Below are 17,364 nucleotides of genomic sequence, written 5' to 3'. Positions count from 1 at the left end.
GTTTTGGAAATTCACCTCAAAAAAGAAAGTGGGGATAAGGCATTTTTTCTTTAACGTTTTCCCATAAGTGAGTTAAATACTGTTTCTATTTACAAAATGTGTGAATAAAACACAGAGTGTGTGAGAAGTCGTCACAGGAATGAAGTGGGGACTTGGACCAAGATGAGAGCATGGCAATCATTTCTACCCACTGGCAAGGATCAGCTGTCTTCCCTCCACCTAATCTTCCTCCTTCTGCTCTTCCTACCCCACTTCCTACTCTCCTACTGTTCTCTTGTTGTGAATTCTTCCATATGCTTCTTGTTTTTACAATTCCTCCCTCTCCTGGAGATTGGAGTTAACTCAGATCATCATCTTCAAATACCTTCTCTTGAAATACACTTTTTCTGAGATACTTTCAAATGGGAAATAATGAGAAGTTGTATCAGCATAAGAGGGCAGAATATGTCTAACAATAGAGAATTTTCGTGAGTTATCAGTTACTGTAGATAAGAAAAGAAGAATTAATTGAGTCCTACTCCAATAGGGAATTATATTTTGCTGGTTATTTACTTGCCCACTGTCTGCTTACAGGAAGATAATAAATGCACCTATTAACTCCCTATGTTAAACCCAGTACAGAAGACAGCGGAACTGCTGGTGTCCTATTCACAGGAAGAAAGATTCTTTAGCAAAATTCACTTTTGGGGAAGGTGAGGGTGTATGTCACCACTGCTGTGTTACTGTACGGTGTTGCCAGCTAATAGAAGGGAGAAGCTGGGTGGTGTTGATGCACTACAGGAAACAGTGGTGAAAGAAAAGGGTGATGGGTGGAAAGTTAGGTGCTACTGCAGCTTTGATTAGTGAGAAGAAGGCATGTGAACCATGTATTGGTATTTCCTCTGATATATCTGCTTCTATGGCTCCCAACCCTGGAGCATCCGTACAAACTCTCCTGCTTTTACTACCAAGATTACAACAGTTGCTGTGAGAATTGCTGTATTTTCCTGAAGCACAAATAATTAATCTTTATTCAGCCCAGTTATTTCTACCAAGTATTACACAAGGTTTGAATGCCCACACACATTAAGCAGATAGCATTTCTCTGCATATTTATCAGCAGAGCGCACAATGGTGTAATGAATGTGTTGAGCTTCATTTTGAGCAGCAACCCTAGTGTTGCAACTTGAAGCATGACAAAAAACTCAAACAAACATTTCCTGAGGTTCTGAAAAAGTCCAGCTGTCTTTTATAAAGTTGAACATCTCCTTTTCTTCAGCCTTTACCACAGTCTTGATGAAGAATAAGACCCGGGAATTGCAGAGGTACCACTAGCTCCTATGGCTGAGCCACCAGTACCCTAACTCTTCTGCATGGCACCATTTGGACAGGGCGTATCACATATCTGACCCAAAGGGAAACAAGCAGAACTGGAACATGAAAATGGCTTAACTTTCCTTGTTGTTATCATCTCTTCCATGTGCTAAATGTGGTTGTACCTCCTTTGGCCTCAGCAGGTCAGCACCTGATATCCTTTTAAGAAGAATGTAACTGCAGCCTTTAGTTTATTTATTTAACAAGATAGATATCTTGAAAGCAAACTGAACCATATCTTCTTTTCCAAAGTGTTGAAATTTCTCAGAATATACACTAACAGAAATTATATCTGGGAGGCTAACAGAGCCCAGAAAACCATCTGCAGCTAAATCACACAACAGGCCCAAGGGCAGCTTCAGGGCCACCAACAGAACTGCCTCGGGAATCCGTGGAGAAACCAGATGCTTCTATATACAGGAGATGTCTTTGCCATTTATTCCCCCGAGGCTTTTCTGTGCTTGGAGAGGAATCTGCACTGGGGACAATGCACCCGCAGCAACCCTCTTTCCAAAAGCACATATTATTAAAAGACATCTCAAGTTCAAGAGCGTAAAATAAATGAATAAACAGATCAATGACTGAAAAACGAAAATATTGTTTTTGGAGTTGCTTCTCTCATTTTCTCAATGACTAGCTAAATAAAAAGGCAATGGAGATGACAAGCTCCTCTCAAACTACAAAGGAGCATACGATGCAGGCAAAGGTTCCAGGAAACATTTGGACATGCTCTGATTCCTTCTAAAGGAGCACAGATTGGTGAGAAGGTCACTCCTTGGTTAGTGGAGAATTTTATCACCATTTGGTTTCAATGTATGAATTCTGTCCATTTAATTATTAGGTTCTGTGCTGATTTCTTTATGGCTGTGAATGTCTTATTGCATGAGGATGATTCTTACATTCTTGAGAAGAGCTCTGGTGAAAGGAAGAGCTTGCTCCAGATTTCAGCATTGAAAAACACCTATGCTGTATAGTTGTCTAATGGTAATTCTTATATTTGAGTTTGCTTTGATTTTGGATGTTTAAAATTCAAATTCATCTTTTCACACCATGTGTCAGCCACTAGACTTCTACAGTTGCCTAATGGGAAACCGTCATCACAGCAATCATCCGTCTCCATTTGTTTAAAAGCCACCTTTTCCCCAGTATCCTCTGCTAACTCTTTCTCTCATATGGCTGTCAAGAGGTCTCAGATTATGATGATGGCACATATCCTAAGATTATTTGACCTCCATCCCGTCTTTCATCCCATGATTCCCATTGGACAAACTGCCAAAGCTGGGTCTGGAAGATTTTTATTTTTTTTATCTCAACAGCTGTGATGCTGTCTATCAAAATATAAAACTCTTTTCCTAAAATAGAGTCCCAGGAATAGCTCAGATCTGCTACCAAATTAGAAAATTTTATATCAGCCCAGAACCTTTTTTAGAAAGAAGAGAATGTCTTTTTTGTTTTATGAACTGCAACTGCACATCTTTTATGTTTACATTTTTTCATCAACATTTTTGCAGGTTTGTTCAAAATAATTTACCAATTCATATTAGATCTATAGATCATGCACAGTGAATTGGTTGTTTCATTTAAAATTTGACAGGCATTGATTTCTTTTAAAACCTTGTGAAGGTTATCTTCCTTATGACTGAAGATTATAACATCGGTGTTCTTGTTTCATCATTCAAAACGTAGTTTTCTACAAAAGTGTTCTAAGATTATTTAAGCCAATAAATTTTCTGCCAAAATCTCAAAAGTTAATATACTTTTGAAAGCACAAATTTCATAAAATTTCATTTGTGAACTTTGGAATATTTCCTTGAGTAATGTAGAAAAGCCTTTAATCCAGAAAGAAGCTGGTATGCTAAATTAAATGGAAAAGCTTTGCAAGAAAAGGAATACATTTGAATTGTTAGATAAAAGTTCCCTCAAAGCATTTTGCAATACAGAAATGTATAAACATCCCATCTAACATTTGGCTGTGTTGTGTCTGATATACTGGATTGCTACAGGATCAGAGGCTGAGGAATTATCTCAGGACATATGGAAATTAAAATGTCTTCAGATCCATATGGGAAACATCTCTGAGAGCAGAGCAGAGATTTACAGGCTGACGTTACTTCCTGTGTAAAAAGAAAATCCTTTCTACAGGAATTGTGCTTGTCCTGGGTGTTTCCAAAACTTTGTTCCCAAAGTTTTATATTTAGTTGGGTAAGTTTTCCCATGCCTCCTGGTCATTCATCAGGCTTGCATACTGATTTCTATTGACTAGTTTTCTTTATTCAGCGGAATTAGTTGGGCTGGTTTGAATTTATTATGAAAATTATCTTCAAAGCATATAATTTTTTCTTCCTTCCCCTGCAGTATCTTTGAAACGTTTAATCATGTAGTGTAAAACTGTTTACCTATCTCAAATCAACAGCAGACTAGAGGCAGGAGAATATGGAAATGACTGATGAAGATTCCCTATGCCTCTCGTTAAAGGTTATTCTAACCACATTAGGGCTTATTTTGTGAGCGCATACATATGTGTGTATGCAAACCTGCCAACATGGAGAAATTCAAAAGTGACTGCTTCATAGCCTCACTGTGTTCGTACAGATGAGTTTACACGTACAGATAAGTTGGAACCACAAACAACGGGAGCGGTGAGCAAGCAGATCTGCTATCTGAGCTCTCAAGAGAAGAGCATCACATCTCTTCCCTGCAACTCAAATACGGACAGTGGAGCTGATAACATCTGAGGGAAAGACTCAGAGTCCACTGACCTCAGGACAATGTCCTTTGTTCAGGATCAGGCAGACACACACCACACAGTCTTTGCTTATGCCAATACATGTATACATGCACATGAACCCTTTTTTTTTTTCCCCCAAATGTACAAAGACCGACTAGATCAAGTGATTTATGCTTCCAAGAAAAATATCAAAACCTGTTTGAGAGAAGTGGTTAGGGTAACTAGTTATCTTCTGTTCTGAATCACTGTGGTGATCAACTACTCTACAGTAGTTGATTAAAAACCTGAGTTAAAAGCAAATTTATCTGAAAATCAGCCACCCAGGCAGCTGCCAGGAAAACAGAGCTTTAAAAAAAATAAAATCATTCAAACAAATAACAAGATTCTTTATATGGAATAAAAAAGAGAAGAAAAGACTTAAAAAAAAACCTTTCAAAATCCCTAAACGATCTGACATGAAGTAATTTACAACCCTCAGCTCTCAACCTGGAATGACAACTCAGCATCTCAGTCCCAGTGAAAATCTTACCTTTTCTTTCCAGTTTAAGTGACTGACTTATTGCTGAAACATAAACTGTAAAATTTAATGGCAAATAGATCTGGGATACAATGTTGAGGTATTGCTTATTGCAGTAAAAATAATACCCCCCCGATGGTTGCATGGTTGAGCAAACATCATTCATTGTGTAGCAATTAATACATTTGCCTTTTTCTGCCTTTAAAACAAAGCAAACAACAAAACCACCACGGAAAAAAAAAAAAAATTTCCATATGATTCAGGCGTGGTATCAACCTCATGAATGAAACTGTCTTGGTGCCCGTCCAGGCAGCACTGCCTGCCTGCACCGCCAGCGGGAAGCTGTAGGATGGCATCACTTAGACAGTGTTAGCAGGCAAAACTTCAGTCTGAAAAAAAGCAACTGCCTTTATTTATTGCACCTATATATATTTAAGTAGAAAGTGCGACGATTGGCGCCTTGCGTGGAAGGGGACTACTGAGATTACTGGAGAGGACTGGAGGAGGCACAGAGCTGCGGCAGGGACCGCTTTCCCACCGCGTTCTGCTTCTGCGCAGCTGTCTGACTAAGAACAAAAATTGTCAGCCTCGCTAAATGATAAATTCAGCTTCGTATCTCAGTACCCAGACGGGGAAAGGAAAGTGGAATAAATCATTTGGCTACCGGTCATGCTGTTCGTTGCAATATATGCCTTCAGAGCTGAAGAAGAAGCCCCTCCCTCTTGGTGTGTTCAGCAAGAAACAAATATAGCAAATTCACCCTTTGCAGTATTTCTTTTATGTTGCCAGCACTTGTAAAGTCAGTAACGAGTTTCAAGCGCTGACAAAGGTTTATTTTGCCTCACTTTTTGTTCTTATGAGAATAATAGTGCAATGCACCTATCTGGAACTTCTCACCTCTGGCTCTCAGCTTCAAGCAACACTTTTTACCTGAAGGAAAAAATACCGCAAGGTTTTTCAATCTTAACACACTCCTGTTGCTTTTGCTGCACGTCAGGAAGCGAGGCATAGTGCTGAGACTACAGCTTTATGGCTTGGGGCAGCATACATTGGGGAGCAACTAAATCGTGCCTCTCCCGTGCCTCCTTCTCTCCCCCCATCCCAGAGACCCCCAGGACTGCTCCCACACTTCCCACAGAGCCACAGACATGCCCAAAGGCGCTGCTGGATGCAGCAACGTGTCTGCAGGGTGCCGGCTGTGGCAGTGGCCGCGTGGCTTTGCTTCAATCACCGCTGTCTGCAGGTGGGAGTTTAAAAACAGCGTGGACGTGGCCTGTCTGACTTCTGTGTCAGGAACACGGAGGTGGAAATCTCACTTGATGCAACCTCCGTCTAAGGCAGTGCGTACAGCTGCGTGGCACCCAGTTAAATCCGTGTGACTGGGCTTGCTGGGCTGTACAAATGTTATTACTGTAAAAACACAGCAGACCCACAGGACGTCCTACAGCTCATGGCTGCCCTCAGCGACTCCACCCCCTTAGCGAGAATGGGGGCATATATGAGGAAAGACTTGACCACCTGTGGATATATACACATCCATCGAGGAGGAGAAAAATTAAATGCCTCTGCTTTGCTTTATGTCTTGTGACATGTGCATCGCGTTACATCTGGATGTGTCAAAATGTATTACGTCACGTGATGCTCCATAACCTGGTGGCACTGAAAGTGTGTGTCAGGCTGCAGAAGGAGCTTACTCAAGACAGGCTTGAAGTCAACAAAAGAGGAAAATTAAATAGCAGTTTCCAAACCAGGGGACCAGAGCAGAATTTGCTCTCTTGTCTATGAAAACATGTCAGCTGGGACATCTCTGCTCACAGAAACGTGTCCTTAGCAAAACCACCGAGTTTCATCACATCTACAAAGTGATCTGAAGTTTATTAAGCAAGGGAGGAAAAAAAACCAACAATCATACAGAAGTAATCATTTGTTATTTCAGAAGATTTGGAATGTTTGAGGCTTTCTACTGCGAACTGTTCAATGGCTGCATCGCACATGTGTGAATCAATATTTCTGCAGCAGGAGTTATTTTTTTATACTTTGCTTCTGCTACAGTAATGTTAAATTGATGCAATCAAATGTACAGTTTTAAAATGCTAACTTTTAATTTAATTTATTTTACATTATTTGGATTTTAAAACTTGAATTTTAAACATAGCCTGGCGTTTGTTTTTCCATTCAGCATTTTGAAGAGAAAAAGAAGTGTGAATCTTAAAAATATCTAAAGGATCCCAGTTAACGACTGAAGCTCATATCTCACTGATATAACTGGATATGGCAGTACCCAGAACTGTTGCAAAAAGCTGAATTAAATGACGGAAGTAAATAGCAATATATTGTGGCTGGGTTATATTTGCGACTGTAAAAGTTAAAAACACACCCTTCTTTTAAAAGAAAGCCTATATATCTTGTATATCATAGAAACGGGAAGGAACTCTTAAAATACACAATGTGGATTTTTTTTTTTCTCCACTCACAGCTTTATTTTGCCAAGCTTCAAGTGGCAGCTTTTGCTCATGAAGAAGCTTAACGGGTGCCTGCATACAATTAATTCAGCCTCAGCCCCGTGGGCTTCCCCCTCTCAGTAGGGAAAAAGGACACCTCGGTGCCACAGAAAGGACTTTATAGCCCTGTAATAAAATTCCTGTAGTAGTAACGGTGTTACAATGGGCAGTGACAGTCTGCTGGTTCAGGAGAAGCAGGGTTTGTTTGCAGGCAGCGCCCGTACCTTTTGTTAGACCAAGCGAAAATAGCAGGTGAAAAAGGACCTGTGTTCAAGCACACAAGTGTGAGGTTGAACTGAACCAAAGAAGGGCCCATGTGCCCACAGTCTTGTCCATTTTCATGCAGTTTTTACAATTCTTTCAGATGTTCTAATAAGTTGTCAAACTTTCCAATGAAAATCAAGGTAGAGCGAGTACCCAAGTGATTTGAAAAACATGAAAAAATCGGTTGATTAACTTTCCTTTTCAGCCAGGCTGCCTTCAGCTCCATCCACAGGCACATTACAGAAAGGCTCTACTGTTTCAAGGTGTGGGTGAAACGGCCCTTCTCAACTCTGTAACAAAAGAAACTCTTGCTGCTCTTGCTGTGGAAAAATTAAAAAAAAAGGTGTTCCTTTCAGTCCAAAACAAATGTTCCTTTTCACTTCCACTTAAACATCAAGAGTTTTACCCTGAAAGGTGATTTTTTTCTGCCTCCACACAAGCAAAAAAAGTATGTATAGCGTGTAACAGAATGTGTTGGGTTGGACTATTTGTCTCTAAATTAGTGCAGATCAAAATATATGGGTTCTTAATGAATTCTAACTGGTATTGATTTAGTTCTGTTAATGTGAAGGTACAAAAACAAATCCACACAAACTCATAAATTTCTTTTAGCCTATTTCCATGATAGTCTTTAAAGAAAATACAGAAGAAAATGTGGTTCTGCTTCTCTTTTTCTGCCTTCAGCACCAAGAAGTTGCAATAGAGTACTGATAGTTTTATGTGTGCTTGTGATAAACAGCTAGCGATAAGTTGTGGTCAAGGAAGTGGTTTTCTGTTCCATACAACAGCAGGTACTAGTGGCGCTACTTGAATCGGGCACAGAATTTCTATAATACTCAGAATGAGAAGTCAAAGTAAGTTCAGAAGTGAATAACAAGAGTTACACCTTTTGCACTGCAAGGCAGTTAGTTGGCCCTAGCCGAGTGAAGCAAGGACACGAATGTTAATTGCTGGTAGCAATTCCCACCAAAAGCTGTTTCATCCCCAGAATTTAACCATGCTTAGGTTGCTCATGCCTTCCCCGTCCTCAGCATTACCCCTTACCGAGTTCCCAGGCTGTGCAAATGCAGAACTTCACACTACCTGAAAAAATTCACACCTATATTTCCCACCATCTAGCCCCAGCTCATCAATATATACATATTATCTTTCAACAGCATTCAGCCCCGATATTTTACTACTTCTAGACTGTCCCAGTTTGGCTCTGTTGTGCTTATTTGCACCTCTAACAGGCCACAGTAAAACCGTAATTTGCACCTTTCGAGGGAGGAAATTCAGAGGCAAAACGAGAAAGGTGTTACTGTTCAAAAGCTGTCAAAACAGAAACTTAATCAGGGAAATCCATATAAAAGGGAATGTGGGACAGTATGTGATGACAGCCTCTTGTTACAGTGCCTGTGCACAGCATGGGGCTTCTGGATCACACTTCTTCTGACGCAGCTGAGACACAGGCTCTGCTTTCCAGGTGTCTGAGCTAGGTAAAGCAATCTCTTCATCATCCCACTTCCTCTGTAACCTGATCAAATCCATCATTCCTTTTGTTATCTCCTTTTGTGTTTGCTTTGCCCCACAGTAATTTGCTAACTGCAAAGCAGGCAAGTGCTTAAAAAACATACAAGCCTGCTGCAAGTTAAGTCATACTTATCAGATGTGCTGGTAGTGAATCATGCTGACAGATTGGCTCTGTTTACCTCAAACAAACTGTCAGAAATGTTCAGTACCCGAACCAAAGCATGGGAAAGGCTTTCAAATACACACGCAGATCAGATCATAGCCCGGCGCATCATATTTTGCATATTTCATAAAGGCATCGCATGTACGTTTGCATGTAGCAATCTGAACACGCCGATTACAAAGATATTTGGTATCTGTACAAGAGAAAGCAATTAAGACCGATGTAGCTAATGGGGCAGGAGTGGGTTTTCTCTGGCTCATTCTGCCCAGCGAGGCTGGGTGGGGGCTGCAGGAGCTGCCGAGCAGCAAACACTGCTGTGGTTCCTCCAGTGTTCTGTCTCTCCGCTTCATACAGAGGTCTTGTGCCCTTCTGTGCCACGCTGGTTCTCCAGGTGGACTCTGTGTGGGGGACCACCCGGCAACTGGGAGTACAGGAGTACGGACAGCCCAGCCTGCTCCAGTGGCCGGAGCACCCATTCGCCGCGAGCAGCGAGCAGCATTAAAATGTATTTGCTCTCCCTTGCCTGGGAATTGCCCTCTCCACAGGGGACCGTATATAACAACCTCGCTTTTCTTTCTCTGCTCCAGATTCGCTGTTTTGGTTCTAAGGTTAGTTTTCTTAGCAATTTTAGAAACATTTTGAAGCTGAGTTTCTTGAAAAGACACATGCCCTCGACATGATTGTGTTTCCAAAGTCAGAAACACACATGCATACAGCTATGATTTCTGATAGCGGCCCTTACCTACCTGCCACAGAGACCGCTTGGCACACGGCTGTAGGTTGGGAACCCAAGGTGATGTTCCTAAAAAATAATTTAGATTGGGGTGATTCCATTTCCAGTGCTCTTAAAAGAAACCCCTTCTTTGTTTTAAAGAGCTTTTAAAATAACCTACTTCGCTGCACAAGTTTCAGAATTAAGAATAAAATGATACAAACCCTGGTTTAAATTTATAATTGCAAAGTTCAATACTGTAAAATTTGAGGAACTAAATAGTTGATATTAATCAGCTTACACAAAGCCTTGCTCAATGTTTAAATGGAAACCAAGTGGGACAATCTGAGGCTAGAGCAGAGGGAACACCAGAGAGTTGTTTGGTTTTTCTCCTTGTTTTACTTTTTGGTTTTTTTTTTTCTACCTGTGAAAGTGTCAGAAAGCCTCACCCCATGGACATGAGGCATCATTTCTAATTTCCCTGAGCAGGGACCAACCCGAAATGCTCCAGACCTTCATCTTAACCAAACGGGCTGGCAAGCGTTTAAAATATGAGCAAGGTTTCTCATTAGAAATAGCTACAAATCAGGAGTTCAGAACAAGGAATGTCTTGCTGAGAGAGGGAACGCTGGTTACAGCTTATTTATGTGAACAGGAATTCAATTAGGATCGACCCGGGCACCCACCGACATTGTTGTGATTGGGTGACTTAGGAGAGGAAGGCTTTCCAGGGCTGTCCTCCGCTATGAAAACTGGCCTCGAGCTGCAGCGCCTGTCCGGTCGCTAGGTCTGCACGCTCCCCAGGAAACGACAGCTTGTTTGCATCCAGTACCACTGAACGCGGCAAATAAGGCACTCTGAAGGGTGCTGTGGCTGGACTCATGGCAGGGGGATGTGATACTGACGCCTATTTTGTGTTTGTCATCCAGGACAGGATTACAAACTGGCATCTGGCCACGCCAGACAATCATTAAGTAAAAATTAATTCCCTCTATCTATTTTACTGCCAGGGAAAAATTGATTTGTTCACATAAGAAAAGAAGGGGGAGACAGTAAGTTCTCGACTTTGTAGGGAACCTGGTAACAGTTTTTTCCTGCCGGGTGAAGGGAGCTCCTGACTTCTTTCATGTTTCTGAAAGGGACTGAGAAGACCACCGTGCTATTACTTTTTGCACTTGACTTCCATTGCGTTAGTTTTGCTTTGGTATTACTTTTTTGATCTCCAGCCATCGCTACCTTAAGCCAAAACTTGCAAAGAGTGAGAGAGGAAATGGGGAGTTGTTATAGCCAAAGCACCTGCAGTACCCTGGCTGCTGGCAACTTCGTTTCCCTACTTTTATGATTATCTGTTAATTAGAGGGAGACTAGCCTTTGTAGAGGACAAGAAGAGGAGGCTCTAGAGAGACTCTTGTGGGTCTTTCAGTTCCTTTTACAACTGTTGTTTTAAAAGGATCTATGACCTGCAGAAATCCATCAGAAAAACAGACATACAGGCAGAGGCAAAAGCTGCCTGAAAGATTTCTTTACATAGACATTTCTTTCTCTTTGTTTTCAAGGCATTTAGCAACAGCATTTTATTCTTGTAAATATGGCAGATAGACATTTTTCTATTTTTATGCAGCTTTTCACCTTCGTAAATCTGGAAATGATGTGCCACTTGCCAACTCCAAATGAAAACGCAACCTTCTGTTCCCTCTGGAATAGTATTATCTGTGTCTACAGTACAGGCTACAGGAATGAGGGAAAGCAAGCTAATTAAGACATTCTTCTCACTCTCTAATACTAAAGCAAACTGCAGATACATTAAAAATATTCCCTTCACAGTACTTCGCATGTTATATAATGTCCTGGGAATGAATTGTCCTCAGATGGATGATATTTTTAAATGACAAGCTAAAATGAGAAAGAGTTTCCGATGGCATTCGCACAGTTCTGTGAAGCAGACCCGGCTCAGACTTCAGCTTTGGGCTCAGCATTTAAGTGCCTCAATCTGTCAGTCACCAAAGGGCCGTGGGCTCTTTCTTGTCTCCTTGGGTTTGTCAACAGCGGCTTCTCCAGTCCACAGTGCCCTGATGCACCACCTACAGATGTACACAAAACATCTAAAGTCGTAAGGTAATTTGAACGGTGTTTTGGAAATAAACATGGCTTTTTCTTACTGGGTGAGAACAAAATTGTCGAGGAATAATTTTAATGCTGTTACAAGTATATTTATTTAATTGTTACTTCCTGGCTTTGCTTTTTCTTACCAAAACCATTTTTATTCAGTCCCCTGACAACACTACAAAAAACTCACGTCTCTGGGACACCAGAATGGGCCATCATTTACATCACCAGAGAAGACACAAGCACAAGAAAAGGCTTCACAACCAAAAGGTCCAGTGTGAGACAAATATGTTAACATCTGCCCCCCTAGCTCTCTCTCTTTATAATATCTATTATCTAGCAGTTTCGGTGGAATCTTTCAAATCTTTACGATGCTGTGGGATATCACAAGCTGCTTATAAAAACGAAAGATACTGTGAGTCATCAGTCTCGTTTTCCAATAATAGACCTGGGTAAGCTCAGGGTCTGCCTGACCCCCCGTTTGTCGAGTGTTCTGTCATATAAGACACAGGAGATTAAAAGATCCTGATTTGTTTAGGTATGTTACCTCGTTCACTGGAATGGCTTGTGTTTCAGACACAAACTTTCCTGCAACTAGCTGAAGATGTAATATGGCAAATTTCTGTTCATTTACTCATCCTAGAACTGCCATTTTTTTGCATGTTCTGGAAACCCCCAATTCTCCCTCCCTCCCTCTCTCATTTCCCCACCACCACCTTTAGAAAGTAGCATTCTGCTTTCCTGTGTTGCTATGACAACATTTACACTTGCCTTTTGAAGGCAAAATATGTGGCTTCCTTCCATATTTTTGTCAGCGTGCTCTTGTGTTAGAGGGACACACAGGGGAATGAAGGTGAAAGCAGATAAACCTTTAAGCAGCAGGCTGCAACTTTATTTCCCAACATAAAGGGCATTTAAGTGGATCTAGCATGGATTTATCTATGACATAATTCCTCAGTGTACCCCTAAGATTCGTTCAGTTGAGTCTTCGGAATCTTCTTCCCCAACGCAAGAGAAAATTAAACGAGAAACAGTGAAAACTTCAGTCTGGCCTCCCTCTTCTGTCTCCTCTCGTGCAGGCAGAAAGTCTACTAGCAAAATTCACGATGGCCTTTACTTGTAGGACCTGTCACCTAATTCCAGTGAGGGAGAGCAGCTGAAAGGAACTTAAAGGATGCAAGTCACTTTTTAAATTAATCAGGGGGCAGAAACAAAGAGAAAAAGCCCTTTCCTTCGCCCTCCAGCTGCTCAGAGGAAGGCCTTTGAGAAAGTGGTGTGTTGCACTGCAAAATGTAGGAACTAGTGCTTGCAGCTGATAAGAGTGACGGTTGGTTGTATGGGCAGAGAGGGGTGCTGTGCTCCAGCTCCCAACAGGACCCTCGGTGCCACTGCCTTGGCAATGACTTTCTGTGTTATGAACAACCCAGCTGACCTTTGGGTCTTCACAGGTCTAGAGGCTGCCTGGCAGCTAATCTACAGTGGAGGTAAAGAAAAAGTCTCCTGCAAAGAGAAAAGCTCTGCACAAAGTTTTGAAACACTTGGGTCTTTATTAGAAATGCCAGGAGCTAGAAAACGCATCCCTTCACCAAGTCCCCATCTCTCCTATTTAAGCCACAGGACCTGAGTCAGATAAGTCTTACAGGCTGCAGCACTCTCTGGAACATAAAAGCAGATGGAGACGCCACATTCCCTCAAAGCAACAGAGATAGGCTGGCTTAGCTGATGCTTATTTCAGATCTCTCTAAAATCCTACAGGAGAAGATATGCAGCAGATATATCTCTATATTTCTGGCACCGTTAGCAATCTGAACCGCCTCTCCTTACTCAGGCTGTGGGAGCATTGTCCTTTTTTTAACAGAGTGTACCTCTGCAACATGCTAGCTAAAGGAAAAGCTTGTGCTCACTGAGTGTGGGAAAATACAGAACTCTGAACACTGCTGACAAGATGTTAAACCATGTCAACAGACTACAGAACAAATACATTTGCAAAAAAAAGATGTGTTGCATTTAAGTAGATTGTTAATGTGTTCTTCAGCGTATAAAGGTGTCAGCTGAGTGGGCTGAGAAAACTCACTGCAGCCAGAACAAAGTCCTATAAGAAGTGTGAAACTCCAATGATAATCATCTAGCTTGTGTGAGCATGCTGTGAACTCGGGGGGAACCACGAGGGCCTCTCTTGCTCCGGCACCGACCCCTGTATTGTCCAGTAATTCCCTGTCGCTCACACTTTCAGAGATATCCCACAACAAAATGCAATCCACGCAGACTTCAGGAGGCAGATAAATACACTGAAAATTATCAACGTAGAACAAACATGATTTAGCATGCTCAGAAGCCAAATCAAGTTTGCACAGCGCTGGCGACATTTCCACTTCTGTCAGAGAGGCTGAGTACCGGCGACGTCCCTTCAGCACACATCTCCAACTGTGGAGAAGCAACATAGCAAAACAAGAAACAGAAGATGGCTACAGCTGTCCTGGAGGGAACCTGATCATCTCCATCCCTAAACCCTGAAGTCTAAATCACAGCTCCATTTCTCCGTTCCATTTTGATCGCCCTGTGCTATTCTATCAGTAACAGCTGCTACTCTCTGGATCTGCTTCTTGGTATCCAAATTGTAAACACTGCCAACTTCTTAATGTTTTCTTGTTTGTTTTTTTTTTTTAATCTAAAGATGTACCTTAGAACTGAATCGATACTTAACCCTCTACCATGAAGGACAGTGATCTGAAGAACTTGGCTTCACTACAAATTTAGAGGGCTTAAATCAATTTCCCTGTTCGTGCTCCTGAAAACCTGGGAGTTACAAAGACATTGCTGAAAGAGGTGAGTTTTGGCACACATCATTGTCATGTACTGCGTAAAGGATGGGAAGGGTTGCTCCTGCATAACACTAGAACTCCAGGGAAAAGGCAGACGGAGTAGGAGCCTCTCAGTTTCCAGACCTTTAGTCTTTCAGAAGGCCGTTCCCTCACACGGTCGCTTTTGCCCTCCCTAAGGTGCAGAGGGCAGCTCTGGGGGGAACGTGTTATGGGGCAGTCCCACGCGCAGTGGCAGCAGGAGCATCCCGGTGCCCACACAGCCGCAGAGATGAGGCGCAGCGGAGTCCCACTGCGCCTCAGTCCTGCTCCCGCTTTTCCAACCCGCTTTCATGTCTCTGCGCAGATTGACTGTGGCACATTTGTATCCAGCAGCGTTCCTCTACAGCAGGGGATTCTTTGTTGTGAATTTATGGCTGGATTATGTCCCTCTTTAAGCTACTTCATAGGACAAAGCAGCTGTAACACATGGTGCTCTCAGCACTCCTGCACTGGAAGCAGGCATGAGCAATGGGCAGTCATCTCACCCGGCCTCCGTTATGTTTTGTCACAACAAACCCCTCTAATGTGGTGTGAAAATTTAGGCAACACCCTTTTCCCTGAGGTAAGAAGTTTTAAAGCTCCTCTTTCAGCCAAGCGGTGTAAGAAAAATAGGAAATGAAATACGTGTGTCTTCTGAAAGCGTGTTTTCAACATTTGAGCTGTATGCACAGTTTTGGTTTGTGTTGCATAATTCCTGTTTAAAACTTTGTTTTTAAAAAATCCACAAAATAAGTATACAACAGCCAAGGGTTTTTTTGTTGTTTTTTTTTTTTTTCCTGACTCCTCAGTGATATTACCACATGTATGCAAATAAGGGTATATTTATTTGTCCATGGTGCTCTTTCTCTGCTCATTTTACTGTCCCAAGAGAGCGGTCTCAGAATTTTAAGTCTCCTAAATCAAATCAAATCAAAAAATACTTCAGGCTAGGGACAGTGGGGATTACTAGCTCGTGCTAAGTTCCCAAACTGGAAGGGCTAGCTGCTGTACTGCCCTGTTGCCACATAACACTACCTGTATATTTCTAAAAGACCAAATGATCTGTACCTGTAGCTCCTTAGCACGTAGACTAAGATATTGCTTTTGTTCTGATTGGTGCAAAGTATCAGTCTGGAGACGGACACGAGGATGCGGAGGTCGCGGTCAGAGATTGCCTAACCCGTCTAGGGCGTGTTCGTTGCTGTTCTGTTTTTATTAATAATTTGGTTGCTTTGTTTTGGTTTTAAGACGCAAACAATGAAACTTCCCTCATTAGCCATGGAAAACAGTTTATAGCCTGACATCTGTGACAAGAGGGCTCTTGATTTTCAGTCTTAATTTTCTTTCCTTTAATTTCTACTTCTTAATTGGAGTAGTGTATGACATGCTAACTAATTTCTCTCCATCATTAGGCTGTAGTCCTGCACATATTTATGCACATGATTAACTTTGTTATCACAAGGAATCTGAAATGAAGGTGGCAAAGCAATAAAAGCATAGTGTGTTGGGGATCTGAACCTCCTCAAATATCTGTTGACTCAGACAGCTATAATCTCCTTAAATGCCGCATTGTCAACCTACATATTTTGCTTAGTCTCCTTTCTGAAAGCAATCCATCCAAATCATTAATCATGTAGTAACTTTTCCCTGTTAAATATCCAGTCTCTTTTGTTAATTGAGTATCCCAATATGAACACAATACTCCAGGTCTGATTTTTTCACAGCTGTCCATTATCATGTACAACTCATTCACACGGTTTGTCACAACCATTGATGTACATTCATGTTCAGAAAGATACAGCTCCCAACTGGAAATGCTCCCGGGGGTGAACAGCATATGTTCTGGTTTATGACACTGGAATGGATGTGCATTGCTCAAAAATTTTCCATGATTTTTTTTGTAAGGCGCAAAACACATTAAAAAAGACAGAAAGAGTAAGAAGATTCAGTAGAGCAGAGTGTTATCTGTAAAGAGAAATAAGGCAAGTCTAGAGGAGCAGTGTTACTTACAGTGCTCCAAACTGAAATTTGTAATTTAATGCAACTCAAAGCTTTTATCTCAAATAAGAGCACTAGAAGTTCCAGAATTTTGTGGTGTTCTCCTTATGCAAAAAAAAAAAAAATAAAAAAAAAAGTATAAGGAATAAATAAATAAATAGGGAGTGCAAGAACATTAAATAACAGCAGGGTAATCACTGTGAGCATATGAAGAATTAAATAAATAACTAAATACTTATTTAACCCTCATTCTCACACACTCCTAATGTTTTTCTCAAACACAGATGAGCTGACATTAATGTCCAACAAAATCCAGGCTCTGTACATAGTGCAGTGCAAAATTGACAGCCATCCTTAGGATTCAGCTAATATTTTTATCGGACAAGAGCAAAAAAGAAAGTTGCATGAGCTCTCACCGCTACTGTAGCCCCTGCAAGCAGTAGCAGGTGGAAAGTCTTCGAGCAAATACACAGTGGCATCTTTTTTAATCATGATTCTTCCACACATTATAATACATTTAAGTGCTGTGCTTGCTCTTTAAGACGCCCTCATCTTGATAATCAATGTAGCCAGTCTAGTGAAGTGCCACTTTCCTGCTGTGAGAAAGCACAATTCTTCTTACTGCCACAGCCCCCTGCTGACATGTTTTACAACATTTAAGCAGGAAACT

Source organism: Charadrius vociferus, unplaced genomic scaffold (genome assembly GCF_000708025.1).
Source record: "Charadrius vociferus isolate BGI_N301 unplaced genomic scaffold, ASM70802v2 scaffold315, whole genome shotgun sequence".
Classification (NCBI taxonomy): Eukaryota; Metazoa; Chordata; class Aves; order Charadriiformes; family Charadriidae; genus Charadrius; species Charadrius vociferus.
The sequence above is the reverse complement of the archived record's forward strand: the minus strand, read 5'-3'. Positions refer to the sequence as shown.